The 17,250-nt window shown below is 40.1% G+C and overlaps 1 protein-coding gene across 1 annotated transcript in view; it reads left to right on the forward strand.

The window, feature by feature from the left end:
- Positions 1–14,633, forward strand: part of LNPK (lunapark, ER junction formation factor) — a 169,203-nt gene extending 154,570 nt beyond the window's left edge. The window contains exon 15 of the mRNA XM_055572159.1: positions 13,650–14,633. The gene's annotated coding sequence lies outside the window, so the exon portion shown is untranslated. The remainder of the gene's footprint in view (positions 1–13,649) is intronic.
- The last annotated feature ends 2,617 nt before the right edge of the window (positions 14,634–17,250 follow it).

The raw sequence follows: 17,250 nt of genomic DNA on the forward strand, positions 1-17,250 counted from the left end.
AATGACATTAGTGGGCCCAATCAGTCAACAGTCAGCAGAATGGTGGTCATCAGAGAGTGAGGTAAGAGGCAGATCCCAGCCTTCTCCCAGGGAGCTTTCCAGCTCACCCAGCTTGGTGTCAGCAGGTGAGCTGGGGGGCCTAGGGAGCTGGCTGGGAGCTGTGTTCTGCAGGGCCCCAGAACCCTGGCCAAGGCCACTTTTCTGGCCAACTCCTGGTCTTGAGGCGGCAGTGAACATCTCCCCATCCTGCCTCTGCCACCTAATGGCAGCAGCAGTCTTCCTGGGTCGCAGTCTGTGGGACCTGGTGTCTCTCACCTGGGAGCCGTGGACACACCTGCCTCAGAGGGACCTGAGTTCAGTTCAGTTCAGTCGCTCAGTCGTGTCCGACTCTTTGCGACCCCATGAATCGCACTACGCCAGGCCTTCCTGTCCATAACCAACTCCTGGAGTCTACCCAAACTCATGTGTGAGGGACCTGAACTCCCCAATAAAAATGCAGGTTTGAGGCCCCACTCGATACCTACCGCAGACTTTCAGCTGCCTTCATTTCTTCACATGGTTACCATGCACATTCAAGCTTGAGTTTGCTATAGCAGTAGTTTTAGGTGTGATCACTAGAAATGGCTATTTGTAGCTCAAGTATCCTTGCCTGATATTTAATATAAGGAAACAAAATCCCTTCTCATGCGTGCTTCAGTGGCCTGCCAGTCACTACTCACTCTGTAGTTCTGAAATTTAGGGTTTGGTGGACAGAATTCCTTCTATGGCTTTTGGAACCTTGTCTGTCTGAGGTGAAAGTGTTAGTGGTTCAGTCATGTCTGACTCTTTGTGACCCCATGGGCTGTAGCCCAGTAGGCTCCTCAGTCCATGGAATTCTCCAGGTAAGAATACTGGAGTGGGTAGCCATTCCCTTCTCCAGGGGATCTTCCTGACTCAGGGATTGAACCCACTTCTCCTGCATTGCAGGCAGATTCTTTGCAATCTGAGTCACCAGCGTTTGAGATAACTGTTGAAATGGGCAAGAAGCAAACAAATATAATTATTAGAACTCATATCTCTAGATAACTGTCTTTATGGTTTTCATAGTGCTTTCAAAGCAAAAGCCACAGATGTATTATTCATTGGATCTTCCTTATGAATCTGTAAGATAAGCAGAATAAATATCAATATTCCCATTTTACACAAGTGGAAACAGACTCAGTTGGACTAAATGATTGGTTCAAATCCCTTACAAGAGACAGTGCTGTTTGTCAGTCCTCATGCAGGAGAGGGAGGAAAGCCAGGCCTTTCGTTGGTTGTCTTCATAGACATATTCCCGTAAAGCTTCTGAGGCTAATTGTGGTGAAAATGTGCCAGATAGACCCCTTTTATGCCAACCATAATTAATAGTATTATAGTCTTCAAGGCCATAATGCTCATCAGTTATTAATTAGCAATTCATTTTGTTGAACAAATAACACTTATGATTGATGATAGAACTTGTAATTGGGCACTAGAAGTGGCCCTCCTGGGACTGACTTACCAGCAGATATTAACCACGACACAGTAATGAAAAACACAGAGGATCATCCAGGAAAATCCATGTTAAACAATTGTGACACAGCCAAGGTGTTCCTTCTCAACAGGAGAAAATCCCATCTTGAGTGTTGGGTGTGTATCCTGGGTCTGAGTGTGTTAATTGTTTCTGGTCACACAGCATCGGGGTTTTCCATTTCCTCTTAAGCTTGTAATCAGATGCCCTATTTTTTTTTTCAAAAATCAAATTGTTCCTTGCTAGGCAATTCTATTGACTTTGAATTGTTCTTGTGATAGGTCATTTTGAGGTATTATCATGACATGTCCAGTTAGACTTGAGGGAAAAAAGTGCTTTTCCAAAAAGGTAATGATTGAAATTTTTATTTTAAATGATTTCTTAGTTTGAAATCACTTTAGATTAACAGATTTTCCTGCCCAATTGATTTTCTGGCATCCATGTGGTGATCCAGCAGAGATAAAATGCGGGTTCTTAGTCCACGGCTGCGAGGACATGGAGAGCTTGGCAAATAGAACCGGCAAAGCTTCTTTCTCTCTCGCTCGGTTGGAGCAGGACAACTGGAGCCGGTCAGCTGCTGACCAGATGCTGCCTTCAATTAATATGCTAACCCTCAAAGACATTTATCGCTCACTATCAAAAGCAGAGCAGCTGAGTAATAAAGGGAACTACTAAAACCATTTTTTTTAAGAACATTTGTAATGGCTAAATTGCTTGAAATAAATTAGCAAAAAAAAAAAAATAAACATAGTTTGTACAGTATCTGTAAAACAAATTCCTAGTCTTGGGAAAATAGACAAAGTGAGAGCTTGTATTTAACAAGCACATGCAATATGCTTCATTAAGACAGGGCTTTTTTTTTTTTTTCTTCTAAATTTAAAAAGGGTTAATAAACTCCAAGATATCATTGCCAGTTAAACAGGTCCTGCACCATTTTAAGGGAAGAAAGAGGTTACAAAGGAGACAGTTAAAAAGAAACCAAGAGACTGTGTTGTAGTGCTAACAGGCAATTAACAAACTCATGGGTGTTAATTATCTTCATACTGTATCATGTTCAATTAGCTTAGTCTCTGCAACAAAGGCAACGATGAACAATTGCTTTGATAGGTGTACAGTACTTCATTTGTAGTTAATCGGTTTAAGCCCTCTGGTTGCTAGGTTACCTTGGTCTCCAGAGGTAAAAAAGCTGTACAGATGCACTATGTTTAAATGACTACAGAGAACTGTTTAAACTCAAACCATGTATAACTCTTTATTGATTTTTCACAGAAGATCTCAGCTCTGATGATAAGGTTTTGATATATTTTCCTGCTACAGCCAGTTCCTTGGAGTATTGCAGAAAAAAAATCTGTCAATATGCTTCTATTATGATCTCTTGATCTGTGCCTATAAAAACCTTTAGCCACAGCCCTTATTATAAATAATGGAAGAAGCAATATCTGATTTTTTTTTCCACACTGTACTACATGAAGATTTTTTTTCCGTCATTGCCTTTGGATCCAAATTACAGGACTCTTTTCTGTACCCATGCTCTTAAATAATAAAGAAGAATTTCTAGCTCTAATTAATTTGATTGACTCTCAGCAGGATGGGATCAGCTGTAGCATCATGAACTTTAACAATAACTACCAACTGATGGGCAGTTCACATCAATAAGACCATCACTAGCCTCTCTCTCACCTGTCACCAGGCGGGGAGTGAGCAATAACCAGCCCCCCACAGATGCTCCCCGCTTAGCGCTTTCTGCCCTATTAGCAATTTATAATGGTGATCAAGAAACAGTCAGCAGCAAATCAAGACAACTGTCTGGCTGCCTGTTTAATTGGCCTTGTTTGCGTTTTGATAAATGGCTTGTGACTACTATAGGCTCCTGTATTTTGACTTTTAATAGGCCACAGTGATTAGACTACCAACAGATACTAGGTCAAAACCAAGGAAAGGTGCAAAAAATGTTAATTAATATCAATAATAGGCAATTATTAGTTAGACAGAAGGACCTACTAGCTGCGTGCTCTAATGGCTCAGAGCTAACTGGAAGAGGAGTGCTGCCAAATTAGCATAACTGTGTATGCAGACTGCATGGTGGATCCTAGCAAACATCTGTTATGTTAGTAATTCAAATAGAATTCCTGCCTTTGGAGTGAGATTCGCAGAGTCAGCAATCCCTGTTGGCCATTTCAAGGCACTAACAATACCCTAGTGACTGGTGTCCTTCCAAATGGGCTGTGTTTCAGGCTAAGAATTAAATTGCACCTTTTCTTGGGAGTTGTGCTCTTGAGCTTAAGGGGGTTACTGTCTTCTGGCCAGGAGAGGGTGGAGGAGAACGGGTTTATATGGAAGCCACACTCACCTTAGAGGGAAGTGTAATGTGGGCCCAGCAGACTCAGGGAGGGACACAGCCATTTACGTTTGCTATTTCATAATTAGCACTGAAATATGGCTGTGTTCAATACATCAGATGAAACACTGTATCATTCTCACAGCATGATTTTATCCTTTTCTTGAAGTGTGTGTTCGGGCTTGTGCAATGATGAAAGACTGACAGTATGTTTTGAAGCATAAAGAGAAGTAAGATGGAGTAGGAGTTAAGACAATGCAATGATTGGAATTGTAAATGTTATTCCCTACATTTGTTGTTGACATTAAGGTCACCGTGGGCAAAATCCTCATGATAGTCAAAGAATGTTAGAATTGGAAAGGAATTGGAGCTATCTTAAGTCCAAATTGAGAAATGGAGATCCAGAGAGGTCAAGGGACTCTTTATGGTCACTCAGCTGGTTTGGGGCATGCCTGGAAGGAGAGACAGGTCTCCTAACTTCCCTCCCCGTGCCCTTCGCATGACCTTGCTGTCTACCTAGGAGGCTGTGGGTTTCTATCTGTGATTTAGTGTTTGGTAGGTATCTTCAAAATGCACATTTGAAATGTAAATGTGGAATATGTGCAAAAAGTGTTCCTACTGTATAAATACATGATATTTATGAAATGGCATGTTATCAAACATACTTTGTTTTTAGGATTAGAAAAAAACCTAGTTATAAAATTATAAAATCTACAGCCACCTCTTGATGTTTCACATTTTAATGTTAAGCACAGTTTTTTTTTTTTTTTCTTTTTGAGAAGGGTACCTTATAATTGTGGTATCCCCTGTTTTATTTTGAGCTTGTTTTCTTACGTATCTTGCTTGAACCAAACCGGGCAAGGATATGTGTGTGTTGCCCTTTTCCTTCCTCACCAGAGTACTGACATTTAAGACCCATTTGACTAAACATTTTCAAGATCTTAAAAAAAAAGAAAAGTGTGTGTAGGGGCACAGACTCTACCTCGTCAAAGATTGAAATTGAATTGTGGATTATAAACAACTGCAGTTTTCTCTCTTCTCTCTCTACCCTCCCCTAACCCTAACTCAGCCCCTCACAACCCACCCCCAATACCAAGGATATCTCTTCAGACTGCATCTTTTCCCTGAATGCACTGAGCCATTAATCCTTTTTAGTACCAAAGTGTCAGAGAAAAATGGACTTACTTTTTCATCTTTATTCCTGCAAAAATACTTTGAAAATCATCTGGTTTTGCATCTATGAGGAAAGTATTATGTAAGCTTAAAAATAACATTTTCAAATAATTCATTTCTGGGAATAGAATCTTTTGAAATGATGGAAATATGACACTTTGGTTTCTCATTTTTTACACTCTTAACAAAAATATTTGTTGAGTCCTGGGCCAGGATGTAAAAGAATCACAAAAATAACTATCAGAATAGTATATTTATGAATTATTTATCTCCTACCATATGGATCTCTCTACCAAACATTTTCTGTGTGTCAGCCACTTAATTCTCATAACAAATCCCATGAAGTAGGGTTCATAAAATGAACCCCATTTTATGAATGAAGAAACTGAGGCTTAGCAAGTTTCTATTTAACTTAAGTTTAAATGTGTGACACTTTGTAATATAAATTATTTTCCTATTTTGAGGATTTTAAGAATTTCTTCAATTCTTTTGTATTGAAAATATAGTAGATACTATGTTTTAAATAAAGTTTAAGAAGCAACAAGAAAATGGTTCATGTCGTAGCATCTTTTTCAGGTAGAGTGTATATTATACATAAATGTTACTGTGATATTTTAAACTTTAATATTCCTAGAATGAAAGGAAATTAGATTTATTTTCTTTTAATTATTAGAGATTTGTTTCTTTTATTCCTGTAAACTCACTGCATTGTGGTATACTTGTCCCTTAAAATCCAGCAAATCTCATGTGTTACTGATTAGAAGAAGTATGAGTATTTTATCTGTCACAAATTAATGATGGAATGCTAAACTAAACTAGGATGAAATGCTTTCCACTACTTTCTTCTGGGTTATCAATAGCATTCATGATATAGCATTTCTTTAAAAAGTGCCCCACTGTTCACTCTGGGATTTTCTTACATTGTCAGTAACATTCATTCCACAATTTTTGATGCTGGCGCTTTTAATGTTCTCACATGAGCAGAACATGACAACTCTGCCAGGACTGTGGTCTTGCTGATAGTGGCCACCCTATGAGCAGATGCAGATGTGTTATACTGCATATGTTATACTGTTATACTGCATATAACACATCTGCATCTGGATTTCACAGGTGTTAAAATGTGCAAAAAGGAATGTGCATCTTAGAATCCATAAGATGTGTTAGTACACCCATCATAGTTAGCTATCAAGTATCTGTAGAGTTATATAATTTTCAGATAAGTAAATCTAGTAATTAATTCCAGTCTCTCAAAATGACATGTGATCACAAGTGTTTTTCTCATAGCAGCATTTGCAGATAAACTCTTGGTGGTGTGTTGACTAAACTATGAATTTGGTGAGAAATTCTGAAACTTCTCTTAAAAAGAGCTGGATAAAGAGACTTGTACATTGAGTATTTAAGGTTTCTTTTATGTATTTTTTACTAAGGTTCATCTGTGCAGTTTTTAAAATTAATTTATCTTTGGCTGTGCTGAGTCTTCATTGTTTTGCTCAGGCTTTTTCTAATTGCAATGAGCAGGGGCTACTCTTGTGGTACCTGGGCTTCTCATTGTGGTGGCTTCTCTTGTGGCAGAGCACAGGCTCTAGGCACGTGTTCTTCAGGAGTTGCAGCAGGAGTGCTCAGTAATTATAACGTGTAGGCTCTAGGACACAAGGCTTCAGTAGTCACGGCTCTCAGGCTCAGTGGTTGTGGTGCACGGGTTTAGTTGCTCAGATACATGTGGAATCTTCCTGGACCGGGAATTGAACCAGTGTCCCCTGCACTGGCAGGTGGCTTCTTGTCCACTGTGACACCATGGAAGTCCCATATGTGCAGTTTTTAAGAACCAGATTCCACATGTGGCCAATTATGCCTTTAGTGTTTTAGTTGTACCAAGAGTACCACTATGGCCTATAAATGGAAGGTCTGTCTCTACCTTGCTGGAACCAGGACCAACTGGAAAAATACCTTTAAGAGGTCTGGAAAGCTGAAGTGTTTGACCTAAGTGGTTGTCAGAGTGTCTGTCTACAAGAGAGAAAGCCCTAACTCTGATGTGTGCATCAGTGTCTGCTTTTGGTGATGTGTTGAGATTCATAGAATCTCTCATGCCAGAAGAATTTCCTGCTTTCTATTCTGTACAGGGCCTAGACCACTGTATCTGTTTTCTTTTTTTTCCTCTTTGGCAAATATTAGTCCTTGGGTAGATACTGACACTTATTTAGCCTATTTCTATTCATGCCTGACATAGCTGTGACTTGTAATGAGGGGCTAGGTGTCTTCCTCTTGGGTAGTTATATATTAGTCAAGAGCTGTGATTTTACAGTCATGCAGGCCTGTGTTCCAGTCCCAGTTCAGCCACTCAGTAGCTTCATGGTCCTGGGCTTCAGTTTTCTCATCAATGAAATAGGCTGTATGATAACTACTCCACGTAGGTATCTAAGAAAACGTGTATGACATACTTTAATTAATTCCTAGTTGTAGTAAATGCAAAATGATGGCACTTGTTGTCATCATTATTGCTACCATTAATAGACTCTGTCACGCGGCTGGACCATCAGAGACCAGAGCATCTCCAGAACTCTTCTTGATAAATATTTTCAGGAGCCATTTCTTCCAGATCAGATGAGAGCTCCCAATCCCTTCCCTTCATTTGGAGTCTGACTGTCCAAAGAGGCACCTATCTTCTGCCCCTCCCCTGCCCTTGCACCTGATTTGATTGGTTATATACTGATCTATTATAGGTCTATTGTCTTGGATGTGTCCTTTTAAACACAAAATGGTTAGATGAGCATTAGAAGGAAGCTGACTTTCTTCTAAGTTGACTTAGAGCCAGTCATGTTTCTGTCACTAGCCAGGTGACCACTCTCATCAGTAAAATCCTTCTCTGTGGTGCTGCCTCAGGAGTCGATCACTTATTCTAGCTACCATTTACTGAGCACCTGTGCAGTGCCATCCAGATGTCAGTGACATTCCATGCTTCATCTCTAATCTTTGTGATAACCTTGCAAAGCAGTTATTATTCTCCTCATTTTAGAAATTGGGACAGTAAAGCTTAATAATTTTAACTGTGTTCTTACTGCTTGAATGATTTGGGGCAACTTCTTAAACCATTTTAAATTGCAGGCTTCTCATATGTCCATTAGAGGAGCTATCAACTGCTGCCTCATAGGCTATGGAGATGACGTATGTAGGGCTAATGACACAGTCCCGCATGCAGTGGGCACTCCAGGAGTGCTTGGTGATATGTCTTGTCAAGAGCCACATAGCTAGAAGGATGAGCCAGGTTTTAGTCTGGGCCTGTCTGGGTCTTTCAAGGTATGTGAGAAAGTGCTTGTGACACAAGTGCATGTGAAGACCTTTTCCTTGGTGTGATCCTGGAAGAGGGAGCAGCTGCCTTACTCTCCCTCTTCCTCTTGGGGGTTCCTCTTTTCTTCTCCCTTTTGGTCTGTCATCTGCTCCTCCATTCTGGCTGCATGGGAGGACCACAGGTACTGGAGAAAATATCCCTTCTCTTAAAGGCCACAGGGATATCCTCTTTCAACATAAACACATAAAATTTACAATCAGTGATGTTTAGTACATTCATAATATTATACAACCATCACCACTATCTAGTTCCAAAATGTTTTAATCATCCCCAAAGGAAACCCTTTACCCGGTGAACAGTTACTCCCCATCCTCCTGCTCCAGTCCCCCTGGCAACTACTAACCTGATTTCTGTCCCTATGAATTTGCCTGTTCTAAATATTTCCTATAAATGGAATAAGACCATATGTGGCATTGTGTGCTTGGCTTTTTTCACTTAGCATAACAAGGCTTATCTGTATTCTTCCCTTCTCTATACCAGCTCCAGGCAGACAGTGAAGAAAAATTTCCCACTGTTTGTTTTCAGTAAGTCCTCTTGTACATTGACTACCATGGCAGCCAATCAACTTCATTGTGGCAAAGCTGGCTATGTCTATGGATTCTTCCTGCATTGCCCATCAATCTGTGAGCCTGCCGATCATGGCAGAATCCGCTTCTGTCACAATGGTTTATGGTCTTTGCTTCTACAGTTTGTCTTTTTCTTCTAGTAGTAGATTCCTGTTCCTTTAAGAAGGATGATGAGATTAAAGATATTTCATGCAAGGCAGAGGCCTATCCTGGCCCCACTCATGATCTCTATAGGAGCCCAGGCCAGCCCACATACCGCTCAATAATTTCCTCTGGAAACGAAGAACTTAGGAATTTAGAAGAGTTACCTGAGGGAAGAAAATTACAGATAATTCACAGGGCTTCTGAGTCTAAAATGTTACTTAATAGAAAGATTTTTCACATAAGGAGTAACGAATACTGGATTGTGACATATCACAAAGTATTGGCTTGGCCAGAAGTTTGAATTTTTGGTCAACTCAGTACATAAAATTAAGAGTTAAATGGGGGTTACACAGAATGGGTTGGTGATTGGAATGGAAGTCTCTGGTTCCTATGCTAATTTGTATTTCTCATTGAAGATGTTTATATTAACATTTTGGTTTTATTAAACAATAGCAGTAAAAACTCAATATACTGAAAAAGCAAGAGGAGTTTAGGTTGTGGGCAATTCCAGAAGGCCGGACAGGATCGTCTCCTGAGGTCACCTCCAGTCTCGTAATTCTGTGTGTCTGAGTCATCTTGTAATTTCTTGGGGGTTTGTGGGAGAAGAAAGAGGAGATCCCACCTGACAGGAGTCAGGGTCACCTGTCATCTTTCTACTCATCTGGCTGATGCATACTTAGCATAGTGAATTTCTGTTTGGAAATTGATTTACAGTAATTGCAAGTGGCAGAGAAAGCTTGTTTCAAGGCAGGATTTGAAGTGGGAAAGAAAGGACCTTGTCCAAAGCTTTTTCCAAAGCAGGTCATGCTGAGTGAAGGTTCCTTGTTGGGAGAGAAAGGAATTCCCCGCAGACCCTATCTTCTCACCCCAGCTGACAGCTCTATTGCGGGTATGGTACCCCCCTGGCTGTCAGTCATTTGAAGGGAACCTCTGACTCTAAGACCTCTCTAGGTTATTAAAGGGGATGGCATACATGTGTCAGGCTGATGACCGTGTACATGACAGAGAAACTGTCACAGAGCAAAGATGAAAGAAGCTGAGCACCTGCCTCCCTGAAGTGGCCACCAAGTTATGCCTGAAGTCAGTGTTCCATTTTAGAGGGCATACTGCCTGAGGGTCATGCACTGTGTGTGTGTGTGTGTGTGTGTATAGAAAGGTGGGGTAGGAGGGAATATCTTAATAGAATTTTCAGTTTTTCTTGTTTATTTCACATACAAAAATTCTGAATGAACATCTCCATCCATGTGCTTGATGTTACTATTGAATAACTAGGTAGAAGGATTTGACATTTGGAGCCCCAAAGTTACTTGTCTCTGCTGCCTATAAAACCACAGCAGGTGGTGAGCTCTTCACTAGTGAGCACTAAAAATGCCCAAATAACACTGCAGGATTATTGCTCATCTATATTTTGTAAATAGACATATATGTTTCTGCATGTAGTATACACATTTTAACCTCACCTATTGTCTAAATATGAAAATGAATTTGAAATAAATCCATCAGGAATATGTGCTTAACAGCACATTTAAATAATCATCAGTTGATACAATGATTTATTCTCATTTTGGTCTCCAAAGCAGAAGAATTCAATCCTTCTGAATTTCTCATCCAGGACTCATAAGTTTGAGAGAGTCAGAGAATTTTTTGTTTGTACTGTAATCTTCTCCAGCTGTAGCTTATTCTGAAATTGGATCTGTTGCAGGATGTAAATATTTGTTAATGAGTTTCCAAAGTCAAAATAATTAGTGATGCTTAGGCATCTTTTATAATGGGCCTAGAATATATATTTTTTAAGCAGTCTGCAGTACATTTTTCATATGGGTGTACAGGTATAGAGTTCTGGTGGACAAGCTCATTTAATAATTAGGGATTCAAAGTAGATGTTTAGATATGATTACATTGATGGGTTATTCTTCAGATTTAACAGGATGAATGTTTTAAACCTCATGACTGACCTGTGACTTTGAACTGCATTGAACTTACTGACATAATGTGCTGAAAGTAGATCATGGAATCCCTCAGGATTCTGTGGAAAACATGATCTTCCTTCTCGGAAGCTTCCATATCAAGGGGTGGTCTTTTCTGGGAAGTTTCAGATTTACACACTTTGAAGAACTAGAACTCAAATATGGGTTTCATTTTGAGATCTGTTCTAGAACTGGTAGAGCTCAAGGTCTAAGGGATATAATATTTGTCTTGGAAAGATGCATAAAGAGGTGTGACTCTTTAAAAAACTCAAGTATTTCTGAGCTAAATATCATGTTAATACAATATGCCATTTTAATTTCTAATGCCTATCAAAATAATTGTTAGAGAATTTCTTGTTAACCTTTGCTAAAAGAAAATGTGTACGCAGATAAATTAAGAATATGTCATCCAATTACACTGAAAACTTCTATCAATAGCTAGCTTGGGGACCACTCTTATTAAGTTAGATATATTAATCCAGTAAGTGGGAGAATTCTTTCTGTTTGTCCTCTGATGCATTTGACTTTGAGATCCCTGGCACCAAACATCTATGAGGTATCAGTGGGAGTTTGGTCAGAGAAGCTGACTCACTGTGAGTGATATTTTTCAATGCTGCTTATCAAGAAGTCAAATACACCTTTCTTGATAAGTAATATTGAAAAATAAATCAAATATAAAGCTAAATCAACTTACATAAGCCATCTAGGAATTTATCTTGGTTGAATTATATAGATTTCTTCATCCATCCTCATGGTTTTGTCAGATCTAACCTCTATAGTGAATTCCTTTTTCCATATCACTCACAGTGTTATTTCTAGAAAGTGTTGTAAGTCTTCATAGAACTGGTCAACCTCAGCTTCTTTAGTATCAGTGGTTGGGGCATAGACTTGGATTACTGTATTGTTGAATGGTTTGCTTTGGAAATAAACCAAGATCATTCTGTTGTTTTTGAGGCTGTACCCAAGTGCTGCATTTTACACTCTTTTGTTGACTATGAGGGCTACTTCATTTCTTCTGAGGGATGCCTGCCCACAGTAGTAGGTATAATGGTCCTCTGAGTTAAATTAGCCCATTCCCATCCATTTTAGTCCACTGATTCCGAAGATGTTGATGTTCACTGTTACTATCTCTTGCTTGACCACATTCAATTTACCTTGATTCATGGACCTAACATTCTAGGTTCCTATGCAATATTGTTCTTTACAGCATCAGACTTTATTTTCATCACCAGACACATCCAACTGAGGATTTCTACTTTGTCATTTCTCATTTCTACCTTGATCCAGCTGCTTCATTCTTTCTGGAGCTATTAGTAATTGCTCTCTGTTCTTCCCCAGTAACATATTGGATACCTTCCGGCCTGTGGGGCTCATCTTCTGTTGTCATATCTTTTTGCCTTTTCATACTGTCCATAGGGCTTTCTAGGCAAGAATACTGGAGTGGGCTGCTATTTCCTCCTCTGGTGGGCCACATTTTGTCAGAACTCTTCACTATGACCTGTCCATCTTACGTAACCCTGCATGGCATGATTCATAGCTTCACTAAGTTATTCAAGCCCCTTTTCCATGACACGGCTGTGATCGATAAAAGGGATATTTGGTATATAAACACCATATTTACTTTGTCTAAAGAAGAGCATCTTTCTTAATGAAACATTAGTAAAACCAAAAGCTGTTCTTTGATATTGCTATTCTCCCTAATATGAATCTTATCTTTAATTTGGCTTTTAACTAGATAACCAGGACTATCTGATATAATTCACTAAAATACATTAACCATTTACTATGGCAAGATGCTGGGTTGGTTGTTAGATCATGATTACAATATATCCTTACATTCTCTAAGTCATTTTTGTGTTTTCTAAGCTATGTTTTTTTTTTCCTTCTATGATTAGGTTAGATTTATTTGTTCAGTTGAAGTACAATAAATATTTATTCATTGTGAACACTCTGGTAATTAGACCTGCCCAAACAAATTGGTGGGTGCTACAGTGGTTTTGTCCTAAGTCACTTAGATAAGGAGGAATTTCCAAGAATTCCCTTCACTGTATGGTTCTGGGTCAGGGTTGGTCACTAAAGAAATTTACCTGAGCTTTGGGAGATCAAAGGGAAGCTGCTGCCGCTAAGTTGCTTCAGTCGTGTCCGACTCTATGCAACCCCACAGACGGCAGCTCACCAGACTCCCCCGTCCCTGGGATTCTCCAGGCAAGAACCCTGGAGTGGGTTGCCATTTCCTTCTCCAATGCCTGGAAGTGAAAAGTGAAAGGGAAGTCGCTCAGTCGTGTCCTACTCCCAATGACCCCATAGACTGCAGCCTACCCGGCTCCTCCGTCCATGGGATTTTCCAGGCAAGAGTACTGGAGTGGGGTGCCATTGCCTTCTCCAAATACTGGAATACATTCTTAAATAAGTGTGATTATGTTATACATCATTTTAATGTGCATTTCTTGCTTTGTTTTTTGCTAATGACTTATTACTTGCTTTTTATTTTATATTTATTTTATATTATAGAAATGATAAAAAAAAAAAAGAAATGATGTTAGAAAGCAAATTTGAACGATTTTTTTTGAGTTCAAAATAGGTTGTAGAGCAGCAGAGACAACTTGCAACATCAATAACGCATTTGGCCAGGAACTGCTAATAAACATTCAGTGCAGTGGTGGTTCAAGAAGTTTTGCAGAGGAGACAGGAGCCTTGAAGATGAGAAGCATAGTGGCCAGCCATCAGAAGTTGACAACAACCAATTGAGAGCCATCATCGAAGCTGATCCTCTTCCAGTTACATGAGAAGTTGCCTAAGAACTCAATGTTGACTGATCTAAAGTTGCTCAGCTTTTGAAGCAAATGGGAAATGTGAAAAATAAGTGGGTACATCATGAGCTGGCCATAAATCAAAAAATCGTTGTTTTGAAGTGTCGTCTTCTCTTATCCTACTCAACAACAATAAACCATTTCTTGATCAGATCATGATGTGTGATGAAAAGTGGATTTTATAAACAATCAGTGATGACCAGCTCAGTGGTTGGACTGAGAAGCAGCTCCAAAGCTCCCAAAGCCAAACTTGTACCAAGAACAGGTCATGATCACTGTTTGGTGGTCTGCTGCCAGACTGATCCACTACAACTTTCTGAATCCCGGCAAAACCATTACATCTGAGAAGTATGCTCAGCAAATTGATGAGATGTACTGAAAACTGCAATGCCTGCAGCTGATACTGATCAACAGAATGGGCCCAATTCTTTTCCACGACAACGCCCCACTTCACCTCGCATAACCAATGATTCAATCATTGAATGAATTGGGCTTTGAAGTTTTGCCTCGTCCGCCATATTCACGTGACCTCTCACCAATCAACTACCACTTCTTCAAGCATCTGGACAACTTTTGCAGGGAAAATGCTCCCACAACCAGCAGGATGCAGAAAATGCCTTCCAAGAGTTCATCAAATTCTGAAGCATGGATTTTTACACTACAAACTTATTTGTAAACACACTTATTTCTTGTTGGCAAAAATGTGTTGATTGTAATGTTTCCTATTTTGATTAATAAAGATGTGTTTGAGCTTAGTTATAATGATTTAAAATTCACTGTCTGAAACCACAATTATTTTGTACCAAGTTAATATTTTCTGGCTCTCCTGATTGGTGTTAAGACTGAACTTCAGCTCATCTAAGTCCTGGGACCAGCAGTGAAGAGTATCAGCTTCACCGAGGTTGGAGGTGATGAGAGACTGTTGGAGGTTCCAGTTTGTCCTCACAGGTGCCAGTTTGCCTCTTTTCTTTCCTGCTCCATGCCCAAGTTTTTTCCCTGACTGTTGGCCCTGCTGACCTAAGACAGTTAGTTTCAGGTCCACTACCAGATTTCTGTAATTTCTTTACCAACTCCAATTGCATAACAAACCCTTTACTTCATGTCACTCATAGTGGTCCTGCTTCCTTGATCAGACTCACAGATACAGATGCACTGTATCAGAGATGTAAAAATCACATGTTCCAGTGGCCACATGAGTAACATAAATAAGTGCAGCAGGTCTGCTGTCAGAAAGTTCATGCAGCCTTCTTCATCTGTTTTTCTTTTTCCCACTTTTGGTAGAGATGTGAAATCAACAAAATATGCCTCTAGAGTAAGAAAAACAGCAGCAGAAGCATATTGATAAGTTATGTGTGACTCTTGCCTTAGTACCAAGGAGGCAATGGGAAGAGTGGGCACTACCAAACAGGGAAGGGTGGACCTCAGGTAGAGAGCATCTCTGCTTCCGTGCTTCATTAGAAACCCCAAGTGGATTTTTTAAAAAACATTTAATTACTTATTTTTGGCTGAGTCAGAGGCTGAGTCAGAGTCTTAGTTGTAGCATGTGAGCTTAGTTGCCCCGCTGCATGTGGGATCCCATTTCCTCAACCAGAGGTCACATCCATATCCCCTGCATCGGAAGGCAGACCCTTAATCACTGGACCACCAGGGAATTCCCCTCCAAGCAGAATTTTAATGTGCATTCCTCTGATTTTAATGTGTTAACTAATTACACACACACATACACACACACACACACTCTCACATACACATAAAATCATGAAGGCAGTCCATGGGGCAAATATAAACATGTAGGTTTATTTGGTATGAGCCTCCACTCTGACTGGGAAGATGGTTGGCTAAGACCTTGGGATGAAGACAGAGAATAAAAAAAGCAAGAGGATTGTTGGAGAAGAGAATGATAGAGGGAGGTAGGGTGGGGGGACCCTCAGACTCTTATGGGGTGGATAATATAGATGGATAAACACAAACCCATAGGAAAAACAGTGAATTCTTTTGCTCTGTATACATGTGTGTATAATAGAGAAAGAGAGGGAGCTGCTGCTGCTGCTGCTAAGTTGCTTCAGTGGTGTCGACTCTGTGCGACCCCATAGACGGCAGCCCACCAGGCTCCTCTGCCCCTGGGATTCTCCAGGCAAGAACACTGGAGTGGGTTGCCATTTCCTGCTCCAAAGCATGAAAGTGAAAAGTGAAAGTGAAGTCGCTCAGTCGTGTCCGACTCTTCTCGACCCCATGGACTGCAGCCTACCCGGCTCCTCCGTCCATGGGATTTTCCAGGCAAGAGTACTGGAGTGGGGTGCCATCGCCTTCTCCGATGAGAGGGAGAGAAATCATCTAATAAGAACTACCACTTTCATGGTAATTTGCATTATACACAGGGATTTCACATATGCTATTTCATTTATTCTCATTTACTATCTTATCTGCTATATTGGATGTGAGTGGGATGAAAGATAAATTACTCTTGGTTCCTGCCCTTGAGGGTTGCAGTCCATGGGGCAGTCTGATATGTTCACATCCAGCTATAGAACAAGAATGAATGTGATTCAGTGTCATGGTGGGAGAAGGATTTTGACAAATGGAAATGGGGAGTGAGAAGAATGCTGGGTGACACAAAAAGTCTGAGCAGAGGAACCAAGGAGAATTTGGAGAAGTCAACAATAAAAGCTGCTATGAAGAACACATCAATAGCAAATATTCTATTAAAACATTTGAAATTCATTTGTGAATTCCTGAAACTGGGGAGGGGGAATCTTTAATCTGCCTTAATTAATGGTTAAAATGTTAGTCAGTGGCCTACATTCAAACAACCTAAGTTTGAGAGAAAGATAAGTTAAACAATACCCGTTGTCTTTGGTAAGTGAAGGAGGACAATACTGAGCCTGGGATTCAAGATACAGAAATGACAGCCTGATTTGTCTAGAGGGAGGAAGAAGAGCTGTTAGGTTTGCTGATGTCCTACCAAAGTCCAGGCAGCAGATAGGAGCATACTGGCAGCAAAGGCGGTCTATTGCCAGAGAGGAAAGCAAATATATTATAAAGGTTTTATAATAAGTTATTAAGTATGCTTTATTTAGATAATCCAGAAAAATCTGAATTCAATCTGACTGGTCTCCTTTCTGTGTAAAACTCTTCATGATGTATTAAAGTTCAGGCTCTTCTCTGGCATGACATCAGGTCCCTTTATGCCCTGGCTTCAGCTTCCTTCACCAGCCTAGTATTTTTCCCTGCCCTCACCCCAGTCTCCTGAGGTATGGATACAATTTTCTTGCCATGAGGCACTACTTGCAGTCCTCTTGATGTCTCACAGCTCTGTGCCTTTGCACATTCTAGTGCTTTTTCTCTGGCATGTCCATAGTTTGGATTATCCTT

Source organism: Bubalus kerabau, chromosome 3, assembly GCF_029407905.1.
Source record: "Bubalus kerabau isolate K-KA32 ecotype Philippines breed swamp buffalo chromosome 3, PCC_UOA_SB_1v2, whole genome shotgun sequence".
In the NCBI taxonomy this organism is placed as follows: Eukaryota; Metazoa; Chordata; class Mammalia; order Artiodactyla; family Bovidae; genus Bubalus; species Bubalus kerabau.